This window comes from Prionailurus viverrinus, chromosome C2, assembly GCF_022837055.1.
Source record: "Prionailurus viverrinus isolate Anna chromosome C2, UM_Priviv_1.0, whole genome shotgun sequence".
Taxonomy (NCBI): Eukaryota; Metazoa; Chordata; class Mammalia; order Carnivora; family Felidae; genus Prionailurus; species Prionailurus viverrinus.
Window position 1 is genome coordinate 133,618,845 of NC_062569.1, and position 26,376 is coordinate 133,645,220.

A 26,376-nucleotide genomic window follows, 5' to 3' on the forward strand; every position below is an offset into this window, starting at 1 on the left:
GGCCCGGAAGAGAGGAGGGGCGATGACCCGGGAAAGGGTTGGCGCCGCGCGGGACCGGCTCGCGCGCCTTAGGGGGCGGGGGCGGAGGAGCCGGGGGGGCGGGGCTTCGCCTAGAGCCCGACCCTGAGACCCGAGCCGCGCGACACGCTGACAGACCCTCTGGTCCGACGGCGAGGCCCGCAGCACCTCATGCTTCCATCCTGCGTTGAGATCACGGTGAGGGCCGAACCGACCCCCGCCCGCCCTGCCTGTTGCGTCGCCATCGGGGGTCGCGCCTGAGCCTCCGCTTCCCCCTCTTGTGTTTCCTTGCCAACCTGCCCCCTAACAATATGGGGCCATGAGTTCTAGACCCAGCAGCTCTGCTTCAGCTCTTCTTGAGAGGTGGGGTGGCGACCCGTATCAGATGGAAGGAAGACTTTGCATTTGTGGACTGATCCTCGTCTTTGGGGTAATTTCAGGCACGTCAACTGTGCAGCCGCTCTGTGATATTTTAGGTTGTTTGTTTAGAACCCCTAGTTGGGCCCTTCCCTGGCCAGGCCAGTGGCTCCTTCAGAACAGGGACTACGTCCTGTAGACCGGTGTACCTGCCTGGCACTGAGTTCAGTGTCTTGCACAAGGAACGGGCTCCAGGGATGTCAGCCAAATGAATGAAACCTTGGGAGCCCGAGCTTTCTATTTCTGAGACACTTCTACTCAAGGGCTTCCCAAACACAGAGCTTAATCTCAGCAAATACAAATGTGGAAAAGGTACATTTTAACGTTCTGAAGAAAAGGAGGAGCATCTCTCCAATCTTTTACATTGAATTGGCACCATGCTATTAGGTTTGCGAAAGTACTTTAATACATCAGACTAGAAAAATACAAGGTACTTCTTTTAAAAATTATTACTGAAAGAGAGCCAGTTTTCAGTGTTTCCAGCTAAAACATGTAAATTGCTCAAGCCCTGATTGTTCAAGTTGTAGATGGACCAGATTCTTCACTGCCTTCTAGGCCTGAGAGCATGTTTTCAGCCCTATTCTATGAATATTTTATTTTTTATTACTGATACTGGTGATTCAAGATTCAAAGCACTTTTTTTTTTTATTATTAGGCAATTCTAAAGCCAATACAATAAGCTTTTATTTGTTAAAAAAAATTATACTGTTCTATCTTTGGTTCCTTATTGGTCGATTTAAAGAGGATACTGATATTTACACCCTGGACTGTTCTAGCAGATAGAGTGTTTCCATCATTCTAAACTCTTAACAATCTGATTGAGGCTATTTTACTGATTAAGGCTTTTATCTCTGCAATTTCATAAAATAGCTACAAATACTCAGAATTTGTCCAGAAATTTCTATAGTTTGAGATTAGTATTTTGTGTGATGTTTATAAATCTGTGACCCACATGGTCCAGTCTTAGATCAGGACCATATTCAAAATACACAGGCAAATATCTGAGGTATAATTTTGAAATAATTCTTTAAAAATTCTCATAGCCCGAACACTGTGAAGCAGATAAATAACAAACAACATATCTTAAACATATCTCTTTTTTCTCTCATCTTGTGTTCTCACACAAGATAGCTGCTTGTATTGTATTTCAAAATGTGCCCTACTGTTGTTCTGCAGCCCTGGGTGTGTGCTTTTCCCCCAGGTCTCTTTCTTCCTGATTCTGAATGACAAAAGCCCAAAAGAATTGGTCGTGTTACATGGGAGGACCCTCTTTAGGAGTCTGGAAGAGGGAAGCAGAGCTAATACAATTATCCATTAATACATACTTTTTCTTTCACAGTTGATTCCTTTCCGTAGGTAACTCTAATGCTCAGTAATACTGTGTGTTAATAGGTATAATAGTTTTAGTACAAGTATTTTTTGTTTTTGTTTTTTAGTTTAAATCTAAGTTAGTTAACATATAGTATAATAATAATTTCAGGAATAGAATTTAGTGATTCATCACTTACATATACCACCCAGTGCTCATCCCATCAAGTGTCTTCCTTAATGCCCCTCACCCATTTAGCCCATTCCCTCACCCAACACCCTGCCAGCAACCCTCAGTTTGTTCTCTATATTTAAGAGTCTCTTATGGTTTGTCTCCCTCTCTGTTTTTATCTTATTTTTGTTTCCCTTCCCTTATGTTCATCTGTTTTATTTCTTAAATTCCACATATGAGTGAAATCATATGGTATTTATCTTTCTCTGACTTATTTCGCTTAGCATAATACACTTTAGTTCCATCCACGTTGTTGCAAATGGCAAGATTTCAATCTTTTTGATCAAGTAATATTCCATTGTGTAAATATATCATATCTTCTTTATGCATTCATCAGTGGACCTTTGGGCCCTTTCCATACTTCAGCTATTGTCAATAGTGCTGCTATAAATATTGGGGTGCATGTGCCCCTTTGAATCAGCACTCCTGTATCCTTTGGATAAATATCTAGTAGTGCAATTGCTGGGTCATAGGGTAGTTCTATTTTTAATTTTTTGAGGAACCTCCATATTGTTTCCCAGAGTGACTGTACCAGTTTGCATTCCCACCAGCAGTGTGCAAAAGGGTTCCTCTTTCTCCGCATCCTTGCCAACATCTGCCGTTGCCTGAGTTCATTTTAGCCTTTCTGATAGGTGTGAGATGGTATCTCATTGCAGTTTTGATTTGTATTTCCCTGATGATGAGCAATGTTGAGCATGTTTTCATGTGTCTGTTAGCCATCTGGATGTCTTCTTTGGAAACGTGTCTATTCATGTCTTTTGCCTATTTCTTCACTGGATTATTTGTTTTTTGGGTGTTGAATTTGATAAGTTCTTTATAGATTTTGGATACTAACCCTTTATCTGATACATCATTTGCAAAAATCTTCTCCCATTCCGTCGGTTACCTTTTAGTTTTGCTGATTGTTTCCTTCGCTGTGCAGAAGCTTTTTATTTTGATGAGGTGCCAGTAGTTCATTTTTGCTTTTGTTTCCCTTGCCTCTGGAGACATGTCAAGTAAGAAGTTTGCTGCAGACCAGGTCAAAGAGGTTGTTTCCTGTTTTCTTCTCTAGGATTTTGATGGTGTCCTGTCTTACGTTTAGGTCTTTCATCCATTTTGAGTTTATTTTTGTGTATGGTGTAAGAAAGGGGTCCAGGTTCATTCTTCTGCATGTCGCTGTTATTTTTTCTGTTAAGTAGGCTTCATGCCCAGCTTGGAGCCCAAAGTGGGGCTTGAACTCATGACCCTGAGATTAAAATCTGAGCTGACATCAAGAGTTGGATGCTTAACTGACTGAGCCACCCATGGGCCCCAGGACAAATTTTAAGGCTGTTGTTTTGTTTTGTTTGAAAATGAGCCACCCTCATTGGTCAGGGGCTTTATAATCACACATATCTTGTGGCATCCCAAAGTCATAGAGAATATGACTCACACTCAATCACCAAGATCTATGAATTGCTTTCATAACCAGGACTTATTTTCCACTAAATAACTGTGTAACTCCTTAAAATCTGTTATTCCATTGAGCTCAGAGAAGTTCAGCATTGTAAACAGAATAGCAATTTCACCATCTTCTCAATGTACATGTCAAGTTTAAATTTGAGTACAAAACCATCACCTTTATAGTGGACAGAGAAAGTTCTGTTATATAGCATCAGGGAAAAATGTGCAGGCTCTGAGGGCCATTGGAGGTCTACCAAGTGAGATCTAAGACTTTTTAATTCTAAAAACACTTTAATACATTTCTTCAAAAATTTCCAGGACCTAACCATTTGGCTAAATTAAAAGAAACTAAATCTAGTCTCTTTGCTTCAACTTCTTAAATATCTGTAAACTGGCAGTGGTTAAAAAAACATAAGTATAAAGAAAATTTGTAATCTTCATTATTTTCTCCATTACATCATGCAATAAAACTGACTTCCAAGAGTCACAACACGGACTCTCTTGATGAATGAGGCAATGGAAACTGGGCACACCAACCTCCTATTTTGAGTTGCATTAATTGTTGAAGCCCTCCTCCCTGCCCCAACCATGCCCCAAACATGGCACATCTTTTTTGGAAGAAAATGTTTTGGTCAAACTACTCATTCTTTATTGGTAATTGCTTAAGATTTGTTAATTGGTACAAACTAGCTTAGGAAAATGTTCCTAGCTTAGGAGGTAGGGTATAATATTTAGGTACCTGCACACTCTGGCTCAAATAGAGCTCATATTTGAAACCTCTGATGTAAAATTTTCCGGCTTGACAGGACATGCGCCATTGTTGAGTTCCTTTGACAACTCTCTTGTTCTCTGTACCAACAGAGAAACTGACTTCTATTAGTAAGTAATAGAAACACTCCATGAAACAAAATTAAGAATACAGTATAATTCAATTAGCAAAAGTTTCAGAGATATTGGAAAGAATGCTTTGAAATGCAAGTGTTAGGGTTCTCTAGAGAAGCAGAACCAATAGGATGCATATGTGGAGAGAAAGATTTTTTTAAGGAATTGGTACATGCGGTAGTGGGCACTAGTAAGTCTGAAATCTGTTGGGCAGGTTGGCAGGCTAAAAATACAGGCAAGAGTCGAAGAGCTCAAAATCCATTGGCAGGATTTTTGTTATGATTTTGAGGAAGTAGTATTTGTTCTACTCCCGGAAACCTCAATTTTTGTTCATATGGCCTTTGACTGTTTGAGACCCGCCCACATTAATCAGGGTAATCTCCTTTACTTAAAGTCCACTAATTGTAAATGTTAATACATCTACAAAATACCCATCACAGCAACATCTAGTGTTTGACCAACATCTAGTGTTCGACCAAAATGGGCACCACAGTCTAGCCAAGTTGAAACCTAAGATTACCCATCACAATGACCTCCATTCAATAGTATTTTCTCAAAGGCACAATGGTAATTAAGTTTAAAAATATAAATTCCTTAGTGAACAATATAAGGAATGTTTTCATTAAGAAAACATATCCTCTTGTTTTATTTTTCTTTGCTCTTTTCAATCAGTTGTGTGGTGGTAGAGATGGGGGAGAATGAGGGAGGGAAGATTGGATGTTTTCATGTGACTTCTTCTGCATAACCGTGTCAAATATTTGTGCTAGAGCTTTGAGAACAGTGTGTCCGTCATTAGAAAGGATCAAAATATGGACAAATAAGTAACTCACAATCTAGTGGAAGATAGAGATGTGAACAATCTATCTGCCATATTCCATATTCCATATTAGTTATATTGTAAATTCATTCCCTCAAAGACATATAAAGATAATAGTGTTGTGGGCATATAAAAGGGTTTGGATGTGATTGGGCTCCCACCTGAAAGGAAGTTTCACAGACTTGTGAAAGGGCAGCATTGCAAACCCTCCTTACCACTTTTCAATACAGGCAGGTAGAGGAGGAGAGGCCATAGTATGAGGAAATTGTTTCCAAGGTAGGGTTACTTCTCAGTTGCACTACAGAGTTGGGTAGAATTCACCAAATTCACATAGCAAGTCCTGACATTTGATGGCCTAATTAGAGTGATTATGAGTATGCTTTAAAAATGTGCTTTGTCAGCACATCCAATGGGATGTTTTCATAAAGAGCATGTTCCCACTCCACACCTGGCCCAGGAGAAGCTCAAAACATGAAACTAAAGTTAGTACATTAATAATTGTTTGTGATGTGGTTGGCAAAAATATTTTGTAATTGTGCTCACAGGAGTGCTTTAGGGAGTTAATTGCAGCAGGTCAGGTTTTTCTCTACCTTGTAGGAATGTTTCAGTAACTCTGTGGTATAAAAACTTTATATGTATGAGATACATATATATAAATATTTATAATTTCAGATATACAAATAAAAACTTTATCTCTCTTTTTGAAAGAGGGAGTGAGAAAGAGAATGAGAGAGATTCATGACAGGTTTATAACAAAGATGTATACATATATATATGTAAAGATTACAAATTTTCTTTATGCTTAATATATGATATATAATATATTGTACATATATAATATCTTAGTGCTTTTATACTAGCCTAAAGTGCTCACAAATACTTTTTTTTTTTCAGAAGGAAAGTGTGAGAATAATAAACTAGCTATGACTTGTATATATCATGAGCAACAACTGAAACACAATGGGGGCAAAGCAAATAGAACAAAGTTGTTAAGTTGGTAATTTTGTTTTGTTTCGCTTTTGCTTTTAATTGCACACATGTAAATACTGAATTCACACAGTATTGAGGAACCAAAGTGAACTGAAAAAGTAATACTCCTCACCAGATACTCAGCATAAATGTTATATAAAAATGTAAACAATAATAGGGTATGAAAATGTCTCAGAGCAACAGCTATTGAGGAAATATAATTCACCTGTCTTTTGATATGCATGTGTAGCTTATGCTAACTTCACTAGGGTATTTCAACTGTATGATCTGTGTTTAATTTGGAAGACCTTATGACTATTTTATTTTGAATTTTCTGTGATAGTACGGATATTATTCAATTTTATTATTTTTAATGCAGTGTTGGAAAGGGAAAATTTTACTTTACCCTTCAAAGTTTGTCCAGCTGGTCTAAGAATTAAATTTACATGACACGGATTAACAGGAGAAAAAACAAAGTTTAATAATAACGTGTGCACAGAGGCCGAATAATAAAATTGAAACCTAAAGAAATGACCAAGGCATATACGTTTTGGACAAAGAAACATAAATCAGTGAGGAATTGACAGGACAAAATAAATTTATGTTCAGGAGTTTCAATTAGTAAGGAATTCTAAACAAAATTTGGGCTAGGTAGTAAATTAGTAAAAGTAACAAGGTTTGTTTATCTATCCAGCCCTGAAATCCCTATCTTTGGTGATAAGGATGTCTTTTTACCTCCTGGTACAGGGAAGATACCTTTCACTTGGGAGATTTATTTCCTGCTTTCAGGAGACAAAGGGGGGTCAGAGTGTTTGTTCTTGCACTGGCTATTTGTTAAGTAACTTTGATTCAAAATTATCAATATGCTATTGTTGCACATTGGAGCCTGGGGCCCTTCAGCAGGCAATTCATTAAATATATAACTAAATATTTAAAAAGTATTTCAGATTGTGGGATTATTCATGTATTTGTATTTACAAGTCAGAAAAAAATAATCTAGGAAAGACTTTCAAAAAGAAGTAAACCAGGAAGCACCACTGTTCTTTCTTTCCACTCATTTCCTGCGTGTTTGAACTCTTCATCTCATTGTTTTGAAAACCGTTGTTGTGAGAGGACTCCCTAATTAATAGTTCTAGCTCAGATGATCCTCTGAATTTCAGTCTTGTATATCTGACAGTTAATGAACATCCTTACTTGGATGTCTGATAGGTGGTTCGTACATAACATGTCCCAAGAGGAATCCATGCTTGCCCTTGCTCCTTTACCCCCATAATCTCTCCCGTCCTGCGTTGTTTATTTCAGTAGAACTCTTATACCCTTGGCTCAGGCCAATGATTTTGGAGTCAACAATGACTCCTTTCTTTCTCCAACACCCCTTAGGCCATCTATGAGCAAATCCTCTAGACTCATCCTTTGATTTTTAACTGTTTTTGAGTCACTCAAATGGCAAGTTTATATGCTTCAACTTCATACATCCAGAATCTGACTATTCTTATTTCCCTTATGATTTTCGTAGTTTACATTGTTGCATGAACTATTGCAATATTCATTCAGCTGGATTCTAAACAAGGTAGTTCACAGTGATCCTTTTATAATGTAAATTTGATTTTGTTATGCCTGCCCCCATCCTCCATTGGCTCCCATTTCATCTGTGGTTAAAAACAAAGGCCTTACAATAGTCTAGAAGGCCACACAGTAGCTACCCTCTTGTTCATCTTCTTCCTGCAATCCATCCTTTCTACCTCTTTTGTTTCATCTCCTATTATACTCCCTATCTTTCAATCCAGTGTAGTCTATAATAGTTTTCTATTGCTGTCAAAGCAAATGACCACAAATTTCCACAAATTTAGCAGTTTAAAACAATACAAATTTATTATCTCACAGTTCTGCAGGTCAGAAGTTGGGTTGGTTTAGCTGTTCTCTCTGGTTATGGGCAGAATTTTGTGCCTTATGTTTGTAGGACTGAGGTCCTTGTTTCCTTGCAGTTTGTCATCTAGGGCCTGCCCTTAGCTTCCAGAGGCCTCTTTCTGGTCCTTGCTCTGCGGACCTTACATCTGAGAGACAGCAACAGTGTTCAGTATTCTTTTCATACTTGGCGTCTTTCTGATTTACTCTTCTGCCAAATGTCTCTTGCTACAGCCAGAGAAAGTTCTCTGCCTTTAAGGTTCATGAGATTAGGTGAGACCTACCTCGGTAATCCAAGATAATTTCTTTATTTTAAGGTCTGGAACTTTAATTCCATCTACAAAGTTATTTTGCCTGAAATATAGTAGTTTCGTAAGTTCTGGGAATTGGGACATGGTCAGCTTTGGGGGACTGTTATTCTGCCTACCACTGGGCCTCTTGGCCAAGCATGCTTCCATCTTAGGCCTGTATGCTTACTGTCTTGCTACATGGAATATTCTTCACCTGGATAATCATCACTTCTTTCAGGTTTCTGCTCCATTATCACCAGATTCTATCAGCTTCTTTGACCAGCCTTTAAAAGAAATATCCACTTGCCATTGCTCCTTTTTTTCCCCTTTAACCTTTTCTTTTATTCCTTTTTCTGACCATTGCCTGACATTGAATATATTTGTTTCCTTGTTTACTGTCTGTCTCCTATGAAATCCTTTGTGAACAGGGACTTTGATTTATTCACCATTGTATTCCCACTACCTACAGCAGTTCCTGGCACATGGTAAATGTTTAATAAATATTTATTGAATGAATGCAAATCACCAAAAAAGCCCCAGAGCCCCCACTCCATTAATCATGTGTCAGAAAAATGAGTCAGCTAACTCTGAATTCACATAATAGAACAACTTAAAGAAAACTCTTATTCATAAGAATGTTACTAGTTTGTCAAATCCCTTGCTGAAGTCATTAGTTGCAACTTCTATAGCATCCCCTGATCTATCATAAAAGAATACAGAGTTTGGCATTTCTATCCTTGGCATACGTAAACTAGCTCAAAGGTTCCATTTCCTCCATCTCTAAGTGATGACAAGCTTTTTAATAATCTGTTCTGAAACTTGAAAGAGCTCAAGTCTGCAGTTAAGAATTCATTTTTTCCATCTTTCAAAATAAAGATATATCTCATTTGCAAATTCTTGGTATTTCTCTTATTTAAAATATTTCCTCAAAGATTATTGACAGTGAGCCCTAAATCTGTAAATGACTCTAGAATCAGAGATATTAATCCCCTCAAAATTACCATTCCTTCTTCTTCAATTCCCCTCTCTATGATGTTTGTTTTGTTTTTTCTTATTTAGAATTGCATTGCTTGGGGTGCCTGCGTGGCCTAGTCGGTTAAATGGTTAAACGTCCCATTCTTGGTTTCTGCTGAGATCAAGATCTCACAACTTATGAGTTGGAGCCCTGCAATGAGGCTCTGTATTGACGATGTGGAACCTGCTTGGTATTCTCTGTCTCCCTTTCTCTCTCTGTTCCTCCCCCGCTCTCGCTCTCTGTCTCTCAAAACTAAATAAATAAACATTTTAAAAAAAAATTGCTTTGCTTGGAGCAAAGAATAAACACAAAATGAGATTTTGAAGGTTTTGCTTTCTAGCTCCATCTACACTGTGCAGAGATCTGAACACTTCCTCTGAACTTAGCCAAACAGCCCCTTGTGGAAGTATCAGCTCATCCTGACATTTAGCCTTCACCATGTTTAAGGTTTCAGCCCATGACTTTTTTATCTGTAGCTGATCCATCAAGCCGCACCTTGTGCAGTCTCTTTAGTTTCCTATACATTTTTCTCTTTTCTTTCCTCCTGGGTAATGTCTTTGATAATGTGGGCAGAATATTTTAGAGTTACCCAGCACTCCTAAGCCATTTTCCATTTAAGAATTTTCTCAATGCAAGCATACCTATCCTTCTAAATTAAAACAGATTTTTAAAAAATGTTTATTTATGGGGCACCTGGGTGGCTCAGTCAGTTAAGCATCCGACTCTTGACTTAGGCTCAAGTTATGATCTCACGATTTGTGGGTTTGAGCACCACATTGGGCTCTGCTCTGATGGCATGCAAGGCTTGCTTGGGATCCTCTCTCTCTCCCTCTTTCTCCGCTCATGTGCTCTGTTTCTTTCTCTCTCAAAATAAAGGAAAAAAAATTAAAAAAAATTTTTAATGTTTATTTATTTATTTTGAGAGAGAGGGAGAGAGCATGAGCAGGGGAGGGGCAGAGAGAGAGAAAGACAGATAGAGAATCCTAAGCAGGATCTGTCCTGCCAGCACAGTGGCCGACTCAGGGCTTGATCTCACAAACCGTGAGATCATGACCCGAACCAAAATCAAGAGTGAGATGCTTAACTGACTGAGCCACCTAGGCCCCTCTAAAACAGATGTTTTAAAAATAAAGTTTTGAACCCATGCTAACTGCAGGCAACAAAATGTGTTATATATATAGTGGATCAGTTTTTTCTCAAAGTGTGGTCCCTGGATCACCTGAATCAAAATCACAAGACAGCAAGGGAATACTTATGACAATGTAGATTACCAATTACTGAATCAGAATTGGAAGGAGGTGGATGCGAGGTGTGGGAATCAGCATTTAAAAATTTTTTTTTAACGTTTATTTATTTTTGAGACAGGAAGAGACAGCATGAACGGGGGAGGGTCAGAGAGAGAGGGAGACACAGAATCTGAAACGGGCTCCAGGCTCTGAGCTGTGAGCACAGAGCCTGACATGGGGCTCGAACTCACGGACCATGAGATCATGACCTGAGCCGAAGTCGGATGCTTAACCGACTGAGCCACGCAGCACCCCGGGAATCAGCATTTTAAATAAGTTTCTCAAGTATATTCTTTAAAGTTTGAGAACTTTATCTGTCAAGGATATGCAGAAGCATAAATCCCTGCTAGTAAGGAGACAGTAGTATATTTAAGATGATAAAGCCTAAAAATAATACGTGGCAAATGAATGGCATAGAAAATAAAGTACACTTGATTCAGCAAGTCCAGCTATTGGGGGTGCGGTGAGGGGGATTCTGGTTTCACAGAACAGGTGTGTATTTGTCATAAGAGATACTTAAGAACTGTTTATTAATGACAGAGCCGTGCTGGAAGATGAAGAAACCATACATTTTTTTAAAAAAAAATCTTCTTTTTTTTAAATCTATTTATTTAGAGAGAGAGTGCACACACACAAGTGGGGAGGGGTGGGGAGAGAAGGAGAGAGAATCCCAAGCAGGCTGTGCTGACAGCCCCAATGTGGGGCTTGATCCCACCAAACGTGAGATCATGACCTGAGCCAGTACCAAGAGTTGGATGCTTAACCTACTGAGCCACCCAGGCACCCCTTTCCACTACTTCTTTTCTTTCTTTCTTTTTTTTTTAATTAGGCAGTTTCTTTCTTTCTTTCTTTCTTTCTTTCTTTCTTTCTTTCTTTCTTTTTAATTAATATCCAAGTTAGTTAGCATATAGTGCAACAATGATTTCAGGAGTTGATTTCTTAACATCCCTTACCCATTAAGCCCATCCCCCCTCCATCAATCCTCTGTTCTCTATATTTAAGAGTCTCTTATGTTTTGTCCCTCTCCCTGTTTTTATATCATTTTTGCTTCCCTTCCCTTATGTTCATCTATTTTGAATCTTAAATTCTTCATATGAGTGAAGTCATATGATATTTGTCTTTCTCTGACTAATTTTGCTTAGCATAATGGCCTCTAGGTCCATCCCTCTCCACTATTTCTTAAGAGAATTTGGACTTGCTAAGAATAAGGGGAAGGCATTTTAAGAACTACAGTAAATTTAGTTGAATGTAAGTAAAAGAAGTGTGCATTTACCAACGTAGCAGGAAGGATGGAGGATTTGCTTGAGAGTCTGATGAAAAGGTAGATTGTGATCATATTGTGAGCAATTTTGAATATTAGAGTGAAGGATGTAGATAGTGGAGAACTGCTGAAAATTTTGGGATAAGATAAAAGGAATGTATTAGGAAAATTAGCCTATAGTTGCTACTGGGAATGATAAGAGGGATGAAATGCCAGAGCCAGGGAAAAATGGGAGGAGGAGCTAGCTTCATGTTCCATAATGAGAAAATTCAGACCCAAATTGATAAAAGAATAGATGTGTGACCAAATTTAAAGAATGGATCAATAAAACATGGAAACTAGTTTAATTCTAGTCTAGTTTAGTAGTTTCCTTCTTCTTTTAGTTGACTTAACATTTTAGCTGCAATTTTTAAAAAGCAAGGAATTTACTCTTTCTCATACCATTGTAGGGTCCAACATTTCTTTCTTTTCAAAATTAACTAATTAGTCAAATATAAATCTTACATTTAGACCATTAAAGCACTATATTAAAATGCCAGGTAATTCAACAAACCATTAAAAAGAAGCATCTACTTCTTGTTAGTCACTGTGCCAAGTTCTAGTTCATTAGAAATGCATAAGATACGAGTTTTTTTTTTTTTTTAATTAGGGTTCTCCAAAGAAACAACCAATAGGATGTATACATATTAAAGAGTTTTTGTTTGTTTGTTTGTTGGCTGGTTGGTTGGTTTTAAATAAGGAATTGGCTCATGTTATTATTTTGGAGGCTAAAATGTCCCAAGATCTGTAGGGTGAATTGGTAAACTAGAGACCCAGGAGAGTCAATGGTGTATTTCTAGTCTAATGGTCAGCAGGTTCAAAACTCAGGAGAGCTGATGTTAGTTACAGTTAGAGTCTGAAGGCAGGAGAAAAGCCAGTGTCCCAGTTTGAAAGCAGTCAGGCAGGAGGAATTTTCTCTTACTTGGGGAAGGGTCAGCTATTTTGTTCTACTCAGGACTTCAAGTGAATAGATGAAGCCCACCCACATAATGGAAGGCAATCTGCTTTACTCAGTTTGCTGACTTAAATGTTAATCCCATTCAGAAACACCCTCACAGAAACTCAGAATAATGTTTGACCAAATATTTGCTCACCACTTGGCCCGGTCAAGTTGACACATAAAATTAGCCATCACAGTTGCTGTTCTCAAGGAACTTACAATTTACTAGGGAAGACAGACAAGTAAAATAATAATACATAATTTTAATGTTTCAATATGGGTTATTTTTAAAGTGCTATGAAAACACAAAGGGGAGAATGATAAGTTCTGTCTGTGGAGAGAGGGGATGTCAATGAACTTACAGGACAAATAGCTTTTGTTTAGAAAAACACCTGGGTGAGTTGTTTTGTTTATGGGTATCAGGCTCTCTGAGTACAGTGAGAATAACCCAGGAGATCTCTAAGGCATTCTGAGTGGGAAATAATGTGCATGTGAGGGTTAGATACAGCCAGGAGATTAAGAGCTAGAATCTAAGAAGAAATCAAAACAACTAAAAAATATATTGCACAATTCTTGAATGGAGAAGACACTCAGATGAAAATTTCTAAGATTCAGGATTAATAAGGACTCTTAAAAAGAGGAATATATTATTTTTTATTTTTGAATTTGCAAATAGTATTAAATGAAAAAATTTAAACACCTGCAAAAAAAGAATAGCACAATCCATATCCATCAAGATTTAACAGTTATCAAGATTATGCCACACTTGCTTAATCTCTTTTCTCTCTTTGCTGACTATTTGGAAAGAAATCTCAGAAATCCTACTATTTCACTTCTGCATACTTCACGATGCATCTCTAAAAAAGAAAGTGAACTTTAAAAAAAACAAAATTTAATCCACTTTTACACCAAACAAAATTCATAATCACATCTTGATATCATTTTGATATTGTCAAATACCTTTAGTCCATATTAAAATGTTTCTGATTGTCTCAAAAATTTCTTCATACAGTGTGGTTGCCTGAGTCATAATTCATAATGTGTGTAAAGTTCACACATTACATTTGAATGTTTTAACTCACAAGTCTTTTAATCTAGAGAAGACCTCCTTCCTTTTTTCGTTTGTTCTAATATTCATTTCTAAGTTATTTTTTGCATTGTTCTGCAATATAATTCTCTACCTTGTGCTATATACTTTTAGTAAATTCAGCTCCCCATTCAGCTTGAGTCATAGGTTCTTAGGAGAGCAAAAGAAATGGGGAAATGTTTTCCAAGAGAGTGGTGGATTGTGGAAAAAAGAATGCAAGTGCGGAAGTTGACATTGATGGCATAGATCAAGAAGATAAAGGAAGCAGAGATGGAAAAGAGAAAGTTAATGTAGAGAAACAGGCCTCTCCCATCTCCCTCATACCTGCTGAAGGAAGTGAAACAAATTTGAGAGAAATGGAGACGTTAAGTGTAGACTTTAAGGTAATTGTAGAAAGACCAGTATTAAGAAAATGATGGAAATCTGAGTAGTGAAATGTATTTAATCCTCAAAATAGATTTTTGTTATGTTGGCATTGTAGACTCTTTAGCTTAAATATAGAACTGACAGTTTTTTCTTGAGGGAAGGATAGATTATGACATTTACTATAGAATTATGTAGAATTCAGTGGTAAACGGTTTAGTAAAGTTTTACAGTTTGTTGCTTTTATAGTCTTAGACTATAAAATAAAACAGTTGAACTGAAAATGTCTTGCTTTTACCCAATTTCATCTCCCCATTGCTTTCCACACTCTTTTGCTTTTTGTTGGCCAGCACACTGCTTCATTTTACGCCAAGCATTTGGAAGTGTCAAATAAAAGTACTGTTACAGTTAGGCAACAGCTGACTTTGTTTTTACTCAAGTGTGAGATAGCACCTACAGATGTCAACTTGGATTCTTTTTTAATGAAATAATTTTTATGAATTCCAGATACACTAAAACATTGCCAGAATTACCTTTGAAAATGTAGTGTACAGTAATCAATTTAGATTCCAGCAACAACTTAAATATATCAAATTCTCATTCCCATAGAGACCTGGTGAGATCAATACAATAGTATTAGCAATTTTACCTTTTTAAAAAAAATTCACTCTTGATATCCTTTTCATTTTATACATTTCTCTACAGATTGTCATTTTATACATTTCTCCATGTTAATGCCATCTAAGGCAGACTGTAAGCCAAAGGCACATTTGTGTTGCCAAGGCACAGTAGGCTAGACAGCACTTGATTATGGTGACAATGAAGGAAGATTGGATTTATTTCTTACTATTTAAAAAAGTGTCTGAATTTGGGAAATTTCAACAGGAAGCAAACACGATTGAGAATTGAGGTATACATAACTTACATATTTCCAGTTTTAGCACCATATAGTAACAGATTCAGAGTGGACAGTTTGGAGTCAACAAAATTCACATGTTTTTCAGGAGTGAAGGGTTTTACAGTCTTTAGGTTAAAATTGGGATCTGAGTTTAAAAAGTCTGTGAAATACAAAGTTTAAGGGTTCAGAGGGAAACTTAAGAGAATACAATGTGAGTTAACAGCCTTAGGAAAGATCAAGGATGGGAAGAAGTATAAAAAGAACAGATAACGAGTTGCATATTAATATGGAGTCTCAGTTAAAAGAAAATTAGGGCAAACTGGTAAAAATTTCCAAAGGGCAACATTTAGGAGCCACAAGCCAGGTTGGTAACTCAGGTAGTCATTAGTGGTATAACTTATAATTAAAACTAAAGGGGTTAGACTTTAGTCAAAGCCTGTGTTGATAGGTATGAAAGGTTTGAAGGAGGGAGCTTAGATTCTGGCTAGAGTCAAGAATCAGCATGGTCCCAAAGTTTAAGTCTAATTCTTTATTTTATTTTATTTTTATAAATGGTTATTTATTTTCATGAGAGAGAGAGAGAACACGTGCCAGCCGGGGGTACGGGCAGAAAGAGGGAGACAAAATCCGAAGCAGGCTCCAGGCTCTGAGCTGTCAGTACAAAGCCTCACGTGGGGCTCTAACCTACGGACGTGAGATCATGACCTGAGCCGAAGTTGGATGCTTAACCAACTGAGCCACCCAGGCACCCCACGTCTAATTTTTTAAACCTATGCTAAGGTAATTGTATAACATGAAACCACACCTGGAATGTTTTTTATATATGTGAAACTTATATCTCAGAATGACCTCACATACACTAGTAAAGATTAGCAGGTCTTTTGGTCTTCTAAAATAAAGTTGAACAGAAGAAGAAAGAAAATCTCAAAAGGTCATGAACCCAGGAGTATGATCTTTAGAAAAGAGATTTCATCTCAAACTTTACGTAATAGTAATGCCCTATATGGGAAGATCTGCCAACTGGGACCTGCCTGGGGCAGAATAAGATAGTGGTACCTCATTCTATCACAGCTAAAAGACAAAATACTTTTTAAGGCTGCAAAATTTCATTCATGTTGCTTATCTTTTTGAATTCTGTCTTTATGCACTAAAAAGAGATAGCCTAAACAGGGCTCTTTTTGGACTACAATCCTTTTAGCAAAATAGCTCTCTACTAAGTCAGGAATCAGATTTACAAAAATATCAAAGGGAGCTTTTCAGATGTACCTAGAGAAAGATTAGTTGGTGAACTTGAACTAGCTATTTCCATTTAGTACGTTGAACCTCTTAGTTTACTTATCTATCCTTCAATACTCTAGCTTGCTCTGGAAATCAATAGAGAAAAATAATGGTGGTATCTCATGCATGTGATGTGTCAAAGACTGCATTTTGGAGGACTGTAGAGAGAATTAAAAATAGAAGTATCCACAATCATTGGTAGAGATGTGCTAAAGGCCACCTTTACTGGTCCTGGATGAAAGAGGATACCATTTTATAGCCCCTGATTCCTTCAAAACAACCACAATCCCATAGTACTGTTCTTTAATAAAGATGTAGATTACAAGGAGGTGGATTCTATAGAGAAGAAATGAATAAAAGTTATCTCAAAATGAAGTAATGCTGAAACACACACACACACACACACACACACACACACACACACACACACACAGAAAAGCCTAAATAAAAATTTTTAGTATGGATCTTGGAGGAGCTCTTAGAAATTATGTCCCTAGGGGCACCTGGATGACTCAGTTGGTTAAGTGTCCAACTTCAGCTCAGGTCATGATCTTGTGGTTCATGAGTTCAAGCCCCGCATCGGGCTCTGTGCTGACAGCTCAGAACCTTGAGCCTGCTTCAGATTCTGTGTCTCCATCTCTCTTTGTTCCTCCCCAACTCGCGCTCTATCTCTCTCTGTCTCTCAAAAATAAACATTTTTAAAAAATTAAAAAAAAAAGAAATTATATCCCTTAATAACCTTCTTTCGAAAATGACTAAGACCTAGAGAAGTAAACTAACCTGTCCAAAGGCTGGTTAGTGACAGAGCCAGTACTAATACAGATTCCCAGTTCGGTACAGTTTCTAAAATTGATGTTACTATTCTTTGCTCTGCTAAGGCATAATAATTATAAGCATCAAATATTTGTAAAATATCTTCTCTATAATAGGATATCTTTCTTTTTATTTATTAGTAATTTTATAACTTTTAATTTATTTAGCAAATTAGATTACTTTTCTTCCAGTGCACCATATATTTCACTAGCAGGTAGTCCCATGCACCCTCATGAACCATCCCATTTCACTCTCACCTGGTGTCTGAAGGATGGAGTTATTCAGGCATTTCTTTCTTTCTTTCTTTCTTTCTTTCTTTCTTTCTTTCTTTCTTTCTTTTTTAAAATTTTGTTTAAATCCAAGTTAATTAACATATAGTGTAATAATGGTTTCAGGAGTAGAATTTAGTGATTCATCACTTGCATATAACATCCAGTGCTCATCCCAACAAGTGCCCTCCTTAATTCCCATCACCCATTTATCCCATCCCCCACTCAGCACCGCACCAGCAACCCTCAGTTTGTTCTCTGTATTTAAGTCTGTTATGGTTTGCCTCCCTCCCTGTTTTTATCTTATTTTTACTTCCTTTCCCCATGTTCATCTATTTTGTTTATTAAATTCTACATATGAGTGAAAATCATATGATATCTTTCTCTGACTTATTTCACTTAGTGTGATACATTCTAGTTCCATTCACATTGTCACAAATGGCAAGATTTCATTCTTTTTGATTGCTGAGTAATATTCCATTGTATGTATATACCACATCTTCTTCATCCATTCGTCAGTTGGTGGACACTTGGCTCTTTCCATACTTTGGCTATTGTCAATAGTGCTGCTATAAACATTGGGGTGCATTTGCCCCTTCACATTAGCATTTTTTGTATCCTTGGTTAAATACTTAGTAGTGCAATTTCTGGGTCATAGGGTACCTCTATTTTTAATTTTTTTTTTTTATTTAAAAAAATTTTTTTTTTCAACGTTTATTTATTTTTGGGACAGAGAGAGACAGAGCATGAACGGGGGAGGGGCAGAGAGAGAGGGAGACACAGAATCGGAAACAGGCTCCAGGCTCTGAGCCATCAGCCCAGAGCCTGACGCGGGGCTCGAACCCACGGACCGCGAGATCGTGACCTGGCTGAAGTCAGACGCTTAACCGACTGCGCCACCCAGGCGCCCCTATTTTTAATTTTTTGAGGCACCTCCATACTGTTTTCCAGAGTGGCTGCACCAGTTTCCATTCCCACCACCAGTGCAAAAGTGTTCCCCTTTCTCTGCATCCTTGCCAACACCTGTTGTTTCCTGAGTGGTTAATTTTAGCCATTCTGACAGGTGTCAGGATGTATCTCATTGTGGTTTTGATTTGCATTTCCCTGATAATGAGTGGTGTTGAGCATGTTTTCATGTGTCTGTTGGTCATCTGCATGTCTTCTTTCGAAAAGTTTCTGTTCATGTCTTTTATACACTCATTCAGGCATTTCTTAAGCTCATGACAACTACTAATATACTTTAAAAATATTTCAAACTAAAATGGTTTTAAGCTGCAAAATTTACTTTAATATTAAATTCGTTTTTCTTATGGATATTTCCAGCCTTTTATCTAGAACTATACTTCTAGAAATGACTCCCTAGAAAAATACTTTAAAAAACTTAAAATGTTCTCTTTGTTCTTTTTTCCCAAAGTGTTTGGCTATTCTGGATCTTTTGCATTTTTATATAAGTTTTAAAATCAGCTTGCCACTTAAATGATATCTTAACAATATTGAGTCTTCTAATCTGTGAACATGGTATATCTGTCCATTTACTTAGGTCTTCTTTAATTTTTCTCAGCAATGTTTATGGTTTTTAGTGTTTAAGTCATAAACCTCTTTCATCAAATTTATTCATAAGCATTTCGTAATTTTGATGCTATTGTAAATGGTAAATTTTCAATTTCAGTTTCTAACTGCTCATACTAATTTCTAGAAATATAATTGTTTTTTTTTGTATATTGATTTTGCTATCTTACTAAACTCAGTTTTAGTTCTTGTAGCTTATTTGCAATTTCTTTAGGATTTTGACATAAATGAGCACATCATTTATGAATAAACAGATTTGTGTTTTCCTTTCTAATCTGTTTGCTTTTATTTTTTTTCTTCACCTTATTATGGTGTTAGAACCTCTGTACAATGTTGAATAGAAGTGGTGGAGTGGACATCCTTCCCTTCCTATTTTAGTAGGGATGTGTTTAGTCTTTCACCATTAATGTTAATACTAGCTATAGGACTTTCATATATGTCTCTTATGAGGACGAGGAAGTTTCCTTCTATTCCTGTTTTACTGAGGTAACATACAAACTGAAAAAGTAATTGTCAGCTTGGCATAATTTTGAGTAATTAAAATATTACATCTCAGTTATGTTTCTCAATTTATATGTATGTCATCTTTTCAACAAAATCTTCTTCAATAATAATAATAGCTGAGTCAGTTAAAACTCTTTCTTTGGGCAGAAAAAAACCACATTGACTGAAGTAAAAAGGAGGGTTTGATTGTGTAACTGAAAGTCATTCACACTGACCTGTGATGCCATTCGGCCCATTTCTCTCTCCCAGCATCTCTGCTCTCCTATTTGTCACTATACTAAGACATCCTTTCTTTCTGTGGTGGCCAAAATGGCTCCAGCAGTTCCAGACCTTACATCTTTTCAACCTTAAGACCACCCGTGGAGAATGTCTGCCTCTGTCTTGGAAGTCTCAGCAAAAGTCTTGTTGCATTTTTGCCTTAGATTGGGTCAGTTATCCATCCTTCAACGAATTAGCCTGGCCTGGGAAGTATGAGGAGTCAAACAGCTCAGGCCTGTGTCCAGTGTACCACCTGGAATTGGGGTTAGGCCTGAGCCAAAAAACACACACAGCCTGAGAGTGGCTGATGTCCTACCCTGAAGAGAAATAAGGATATGGTTACCAAAATTAGAGGAATAGATTATGACTGCCCAGAATCAATAACAGTTCAGTGTGCTAATATTTGTTCAGCACACAATATGTATGAAACCCCTTAAATATCTTCATTTATTTCCCTCAAAACAACCCTATAGCATAGGGACTGTTGTTATTCCAGTTTTCCAAATGAGGAACTGAGGTTCAGAGATGTCACACAGATTCAAACTCAGGTGGTCTGACTTCAGTGGCCAAGCACTTAAACCAAGATGGCTCTAGATAGCATATTTAAATTATGGACAATAAGATAGGAAAGGTGGAGGCATAAAATACCTGCTAACTGAATCTGTCCCTTTTTGTTAGGAGTACAATAGCTTTCCTGGGAGCCTTTAAATAGTAAATGTCCACTTATATTTCATTAGCCAGAGGTGAATCATATGTCAACCACTAGCTGGAAGACATTTAGGGAAATAGGTTTTTATAACTGGTTATTTTTCTACTCCAAAGAAAATTGAGGTCCTGCTTTTCAGAAGGAAGGAGGGAAAGACTATTGGATAGGCAATTAGCATACGTAATATTAATACTAAAACCCACTTCTCTGTTTATCCAATATTATGCAATCAACCACCCCCAAATCTAGTGACTTAAAACAATGATGACATTTAATTTGCTCACAAATTTGCATTTTGGCAGGGTTCAGCAGGGACAGGTTCTCTCTGCCCTATTCTGCATTAGTTGGACTGGCTCAAGGCTGAAGGCTAGATATGAAGCCTTACTCATTGAATCACGTATCTGGAGAATTATGGCTATTACCTGGTACCTCCACTGGACAGTGACTGGAACACCTTCATGTGGTGGCTCTTCTGTGTTCCTGCTTGGCTTCCTCACGATATGGTGGCTGAGTTCTAATAACAAAGGCAAAGTTCTGTTGCCTCTTATGACTTAGCCTGGAAGTCATATGGTTTCACTATTACTGCTGGAGCCATAGGCCTATGTCAATTCAAAGGAAGGGGACTTGGCATCTTATATTGTAAGAACATGCGAGATGGGATACATCTTGGTGCTATATATTGGTGCTACCTGTGGAAGATATAATCTGCCAGTAAGTGCTTACCTGCTACTAGGCTAATGTCTGAACATGAATATTTCATTTCTACAAACATCAACCAAAGCATTCTTTTTCCTTCCTTCTTTCCTTCCTTCCTTCCTTCCTTCCTTCCTTCCTTCCTTTTTTCTTCTTTCCCTCCTTTCTATTTTTTCTAGCGTTTTTAAAAATTTTTTAACATTTTTACTTATTTTTTACTTATTTTTTTTATTTTTGAGAGACAGAGAGAGATAGAGTGTGAGCAGGGGAAGAAGAGAGAAGAGAGAGAGGCAGACAGAACGTGAAGCAGGCTTCAGGCTCTGAGCTGTCAGCACAGAGCCCGACGTGGGGCTCGAACCCATGAACCGTAATATCATGACCTGAGCTAAAGTTGGACACTTAACCGACTGAGCCATTCAGGTGCCCCTAGAGTACTCTTTTTAAAAACAAAAGCTGGACCATGTTGTTTATTCTCTTAAAATGCTTCAGTTCTTCCTATTACAACTTAAATACAATAAAACCTTTTAACCATGGTTTGTGAGCCTGCTTTCTGTCTCTAATTTCATCTTATTTTATTTTCCGCCTCACTGGCTGTGCTTCTGTTAAAGGACATGTCAGTTGTGTAAACATTTCAGCTTCTTTTATGCTTCTAGTCCTTTGTACATGCTGTTTGCTCCACCAGGGGCTCTCTTTCTCCAGTGCATTGAATGGACCCCAGATCATTCTTTACCTTCTTAGAAGGCTTCTAAATAGGTGATCAGCTAAGATGTTATATATCAACATTTATTTTTACTCATTTATTATTTACTTCACCCTCTGAAATGAAGCTTCACAGCTGTAGAAACCTCATCAGTTTGGTCATTGCTGTATATCTATGTATACTACTGTGCATGACATTTCATTGTACTCTGATGAGCTAGGTACTATTGTCATTGCCATATTACTGATAGCAACTGAAGCGCAAGGCCTTGTTGGGGAATAAGAATGTCCTGTCCCCTTCAAGGCCCTTCTGGCTGGACTAAGAATCAAATTGACATGAGACACATTGTCCGGAGAAAATCGAATTTAATAGTGTGTATACGGGAAATCCACACAGACATGGAAATTGCAAAGAAAGCAGCAAGGTGTCTTGAACTAAGGAGAAGGGGCCGAGGGTCTGGGACTTCAAAGGGAGGGAATGCAATGCTCAATAAGAATGAAAAGGAGTTAATGTTTGGTAAACAAATGTTTGCTGGGCCACTTAGAAGCAATGGGACAGAGAGAACATTGATCAAACAGACCTTGCTAGGTTCCTCCTTGTCTATTATATCTACTTCATATCATAATGTAGTTATCTATGGTGACAGCTCTTTCTGGAGCAGGTCCTCTATCTAATTTCTTTTTAGGCAGTTGTAGGGGAGGTACAAAGCTTTTCCTAAACCTGCTGGATCTTGATTACTTTTAACTCAAAATAACCTTTATGCCAAAGTGGCATATTTGGGGGGGACCTGTCTCAAACTTCATCAACCAGTAGGTAGTAAGTAAATGACAAAACTAGGCCTGAAACCCAGGCACTTGGACTGCAAAAGCAATGCTCTGATTCACCATGTTCTAAGTGATTTGGTAAAAGAGAGAAAGCATGCATTGATTTGGCCTGTCATAGTTGATCAAGAAACAGCTTCATAGAGGTAAGGCCATTTGAACAGGGCCTTGAGTGATATATAAAACTTTGTTGGATGATAATGGGTAGATATATGACAGATAGATAGATGATAGTAGATAGATAGATAGATAGATAGATAGATGATAGTATGGTAGTAGATCGATAGCAAACATCATAGATAACATAGAAGATTGGTGGGTAGGTAGGTGGGTAGGTAGATCACTTACTGTAAGTTATGAGTCAAGTATTCTTCTAAGAGCTTTACAAATATAAAACCCATTTAAACTTGTCTTGCTGGATAATAGTGTCTTATTAAGAAAGAAAGATGGATAGTAATTAGTAGGGTGGTACTAATAGGGTGGTAATTATAAGGGAAGATTGCCCTTAGGATGGGAAAAGCTCCTAAATTTGTAAGCTGAGAGAGAAGAGGCAGCAGAGAATAAATGACTGATTGGAGAAAGAAGAGTTGGGGGACAGATGGAACATGTACTAGAGAAAAACAAGAGGGGTTGAATCCAATTACAGACAAAAGTTAGACTTGGTAAGTGGATAGGTTTAAATACAGAGATGATTTCAGGCAGAGGAGAGGCCAGGGAAATAGATGGCATTAATTTCAGATGGTTTACTTTACTGAGGCTGTATATAGCTAGGGCAGATGATGGAAGGCACATAGGAAAAATTTGGAGCAGCCTCTCTGGGTAACATGACAAGGAACAAAGTAGGATGAAATAAGATGGCTGTGTAGAATGAGGATTCAGAGTTTAGAAATCACGAATTATAGGGGCGCCTGGGTGGTGCAGTCGGTTAAGCGTCCGACTTCAGCCAGGTCACGATCTCATGGTCCGTGAGTTCGAGCCCCGCGTCGGGCTCTGGGCTGGTGGCTCAGAGCCTGGAGCCTGTTTCCGATTCTGTGTCTCCCTCTCTCTCTGCCCCTCCCCCGTTCATGCTCTGTCTCTCTCTGTCCCAAAAATAAATAAACGTTGAAAAAAAAATAAAAAAAAAAAAATCACGAATTATATAGTGATGGCAAGTGGCACTATAAAGTGACTTTGTCAAGCATTGCATGGCAGCCTACAGTGGAACTGAAGTTGATGTTTGGGCTTGCACAGTTGCTGAGAGCTGGATATGTGGATCCATGTGAAGGTCATGCTGGTCACATTTTGTTTTTTTTGTTTTTTTATTTATTTTTATTTTTTTATTATTTTTTAAAAAAAAATTTTTTTTTCAACATTTATTTTTGGGACAGAGGGAGACAGAGCATGAACGGGGGAGGGGCAGAGAGAGAGGGAGACACAGAATCGGAAACAGGCTCCAGGCTCTGAGCCATCAGCCCAGAGCCTGACGCGGGGCTCGAACTCACAGACCGCGAGATCGTGACCTGGCTGAAGTCGGACGCTTAACCGACTGCACCACCCAGGCGCCCCCATTTTGGTATTTTTGATTGCTGCTTTAAGGTTGGGTAAAGAGCCAAGTAAAGCCAAGAGAAAGGATAGAATCATGGGTCAAAGCAATATGAATAGAGGGTATGAATACTAGACTGAGAGCAAGGAGACCTGAGTTCCAACCCTCCCTCCACTTTCTAGAGGGTTGACCTTGGGTCATCTCCCTTAATTTCTTGTCTTTGTAACAAAAGCATTGAAGAAAATCAGGTCTCAAACTTGGTTATACGTAGAATGACCTGGGGAAATTAAAAAAAATATATTATTCTTGGTCCCTGTCTTCAAACAATTAAATTATATTGGGAGTGAAAAAAAATATTATTCTTGGGAGGCACCTGAGTGGCTCAGTTGGTTAAGCATCCGACTTCTGGTCGGGTCACGAGCTTATAGTTCATGAGTTGGAGCCCCGCATCAGGCTCCTCACTGACAGTGTGGAGCTTGCTTGGGATTCTTTGTCTCTCTCTCTCCCTTTCCCTCTATCTGTGCCTCTCTCTCTCTCTCTGTCTCTCTCTCTGTCTCTCTCTCAAAATAAATAAGTAAACTTAAAAAATATATATATTATTTTTGGTCTCTCTCTTAGAACAATTAAATCAGATTTTTTTGTTTTGTTTTTTGTTTTAAAGCATGCCATTTGATTTACTTTCTACCCCATTTTTTTGAGATATAATTCATATAACTGTGTAAATTTAAGGTATACAAGGTGATGATTTGATATATGTATATACTATGAAATAATCACTGCAGTATGGTTTGTTAATGCATTTATCATCTCAGTTACCTTTTTTGTTTTGTAGTGAGAATTTTTTTTAAGTTTATTTATTTTGAGGTGGGGGCAGAGAGAGTGGGAGAGAGAGCATCCCAAGCAGGCTCTGTGCTGTCAGCTCAGGGCCCAGCATGGGGCTTGATCTCACAAACCATGAGATCGTGACCTGAGCCAAAATCAAAAGTCAGACACTTAACTGACTGAGCCACCCAGGCACCCCTGTAGTGAGAACTTTTAAGATTTATACTCTTAGTCACTTTTAAGTATACACTACATAACTACAGTCATCATGCTGTGCATTAGATTCCCCATTCATGTTAGAACTAGAAGTTTGTACCCTTTGATCATCTTCACCCATTCTCCCCAGTTCCCACCCCTGTCAACCACCAATCTATTCTCTGTTTCTATGCATTTGGCTTTTTGTTTTTTTTTTATTTTTTTTCGTTGTTGTTGCTGTTGTATATTCCACGTATAGGTGAGATTATATAATATTTCTTTATCTGTTTGGCTTATTCATTTAGCATAATGCCCTCAATGTCCAAACATGTTATTGCAATGCCAGGTGATTTCTTTTTTTTTTTTTTTTTTTTTTTTTTAATTTTTTTTTCAACGTTTATTTATTTTTGGGACAGAGAGAGACAGAGCATGAACGGGGGAGGGGCAGAGAGAGAGGGAGACACAGAATCGGAAACAGGCTCCAGGCTCTGAGCCATCAGCCCAGAGCCTGACGCGGGGCTCGAGCTCCCGGACCGCGAGATCGTGACCTGGCCGAAGTCGGACGCTTAACCGACTGCGCCACCCAGGCGCCCCAATGCCAGGTGATTTCTATTGAGCAGCCAGAGTTTAGAACCACTAGGGTAGATGATCTCTAATATTTCTTCTCTGTTCTACTTGACTAGAGGTTTCAGTGAAGGCAAAAGCAAGCTCAGTTATAGTGAGTGAGTGAGCATGTGGGAAAAATAGGTCAGAAAGTGAAATTTCAAGTTGATGATGAAGTTTGGAGAAAGGCCCTCCACACAAGTGGTCCACATTACCCAGTGTTGAATTTTGTGGTGGCACAGAAAGAATTTTTTTTTACTGAATTTCTGTTAGGGCCACTGTGCAAGGAGTCCATAGAATAAATGCCATAGTCAAACAGTTGATAACACATGGGTTCTAGCCTGTGGTAATTTCAGCACTTACAGACCAGGCTAACATCATTGGGTCACCTTGGGCTAAGCTCAACTGACACTGATAAACTCACAGAACTTTGTCAGCTATTAATTCCTTTCATGCTTTCATTGGCTGTCACCC

General features: G+C 38.1%; 1 protein-coding gene across 10 annotated transcripts in view; it reads left to right on the forward strand.

Moving 5' to 3' along the window:
- Positions 1-26,376, forward strand: part of CHODL (chondrolectin) — a 574,497-nt gene that overhangs the window by 958 nt on the left and 547,163 nt on the right. For 8 of the 10 annotated variants that reach the window (XR_007155695.1, XR_007155692.1, XR_007155694.1 and 5 more), the window contains exon 1: positions 59-216. The exons of the other annotated variants lie outside the window; for them this stretch is intronic. The gene's annotated coding sequence lies outside the window, so the exon portion shown is untranslated. Of the gene's footprint in view, positions 1-58; positions 217-26,376 lie in introns of those variants that run through there. 10 annotated transcript variants of the gene reach the window in all.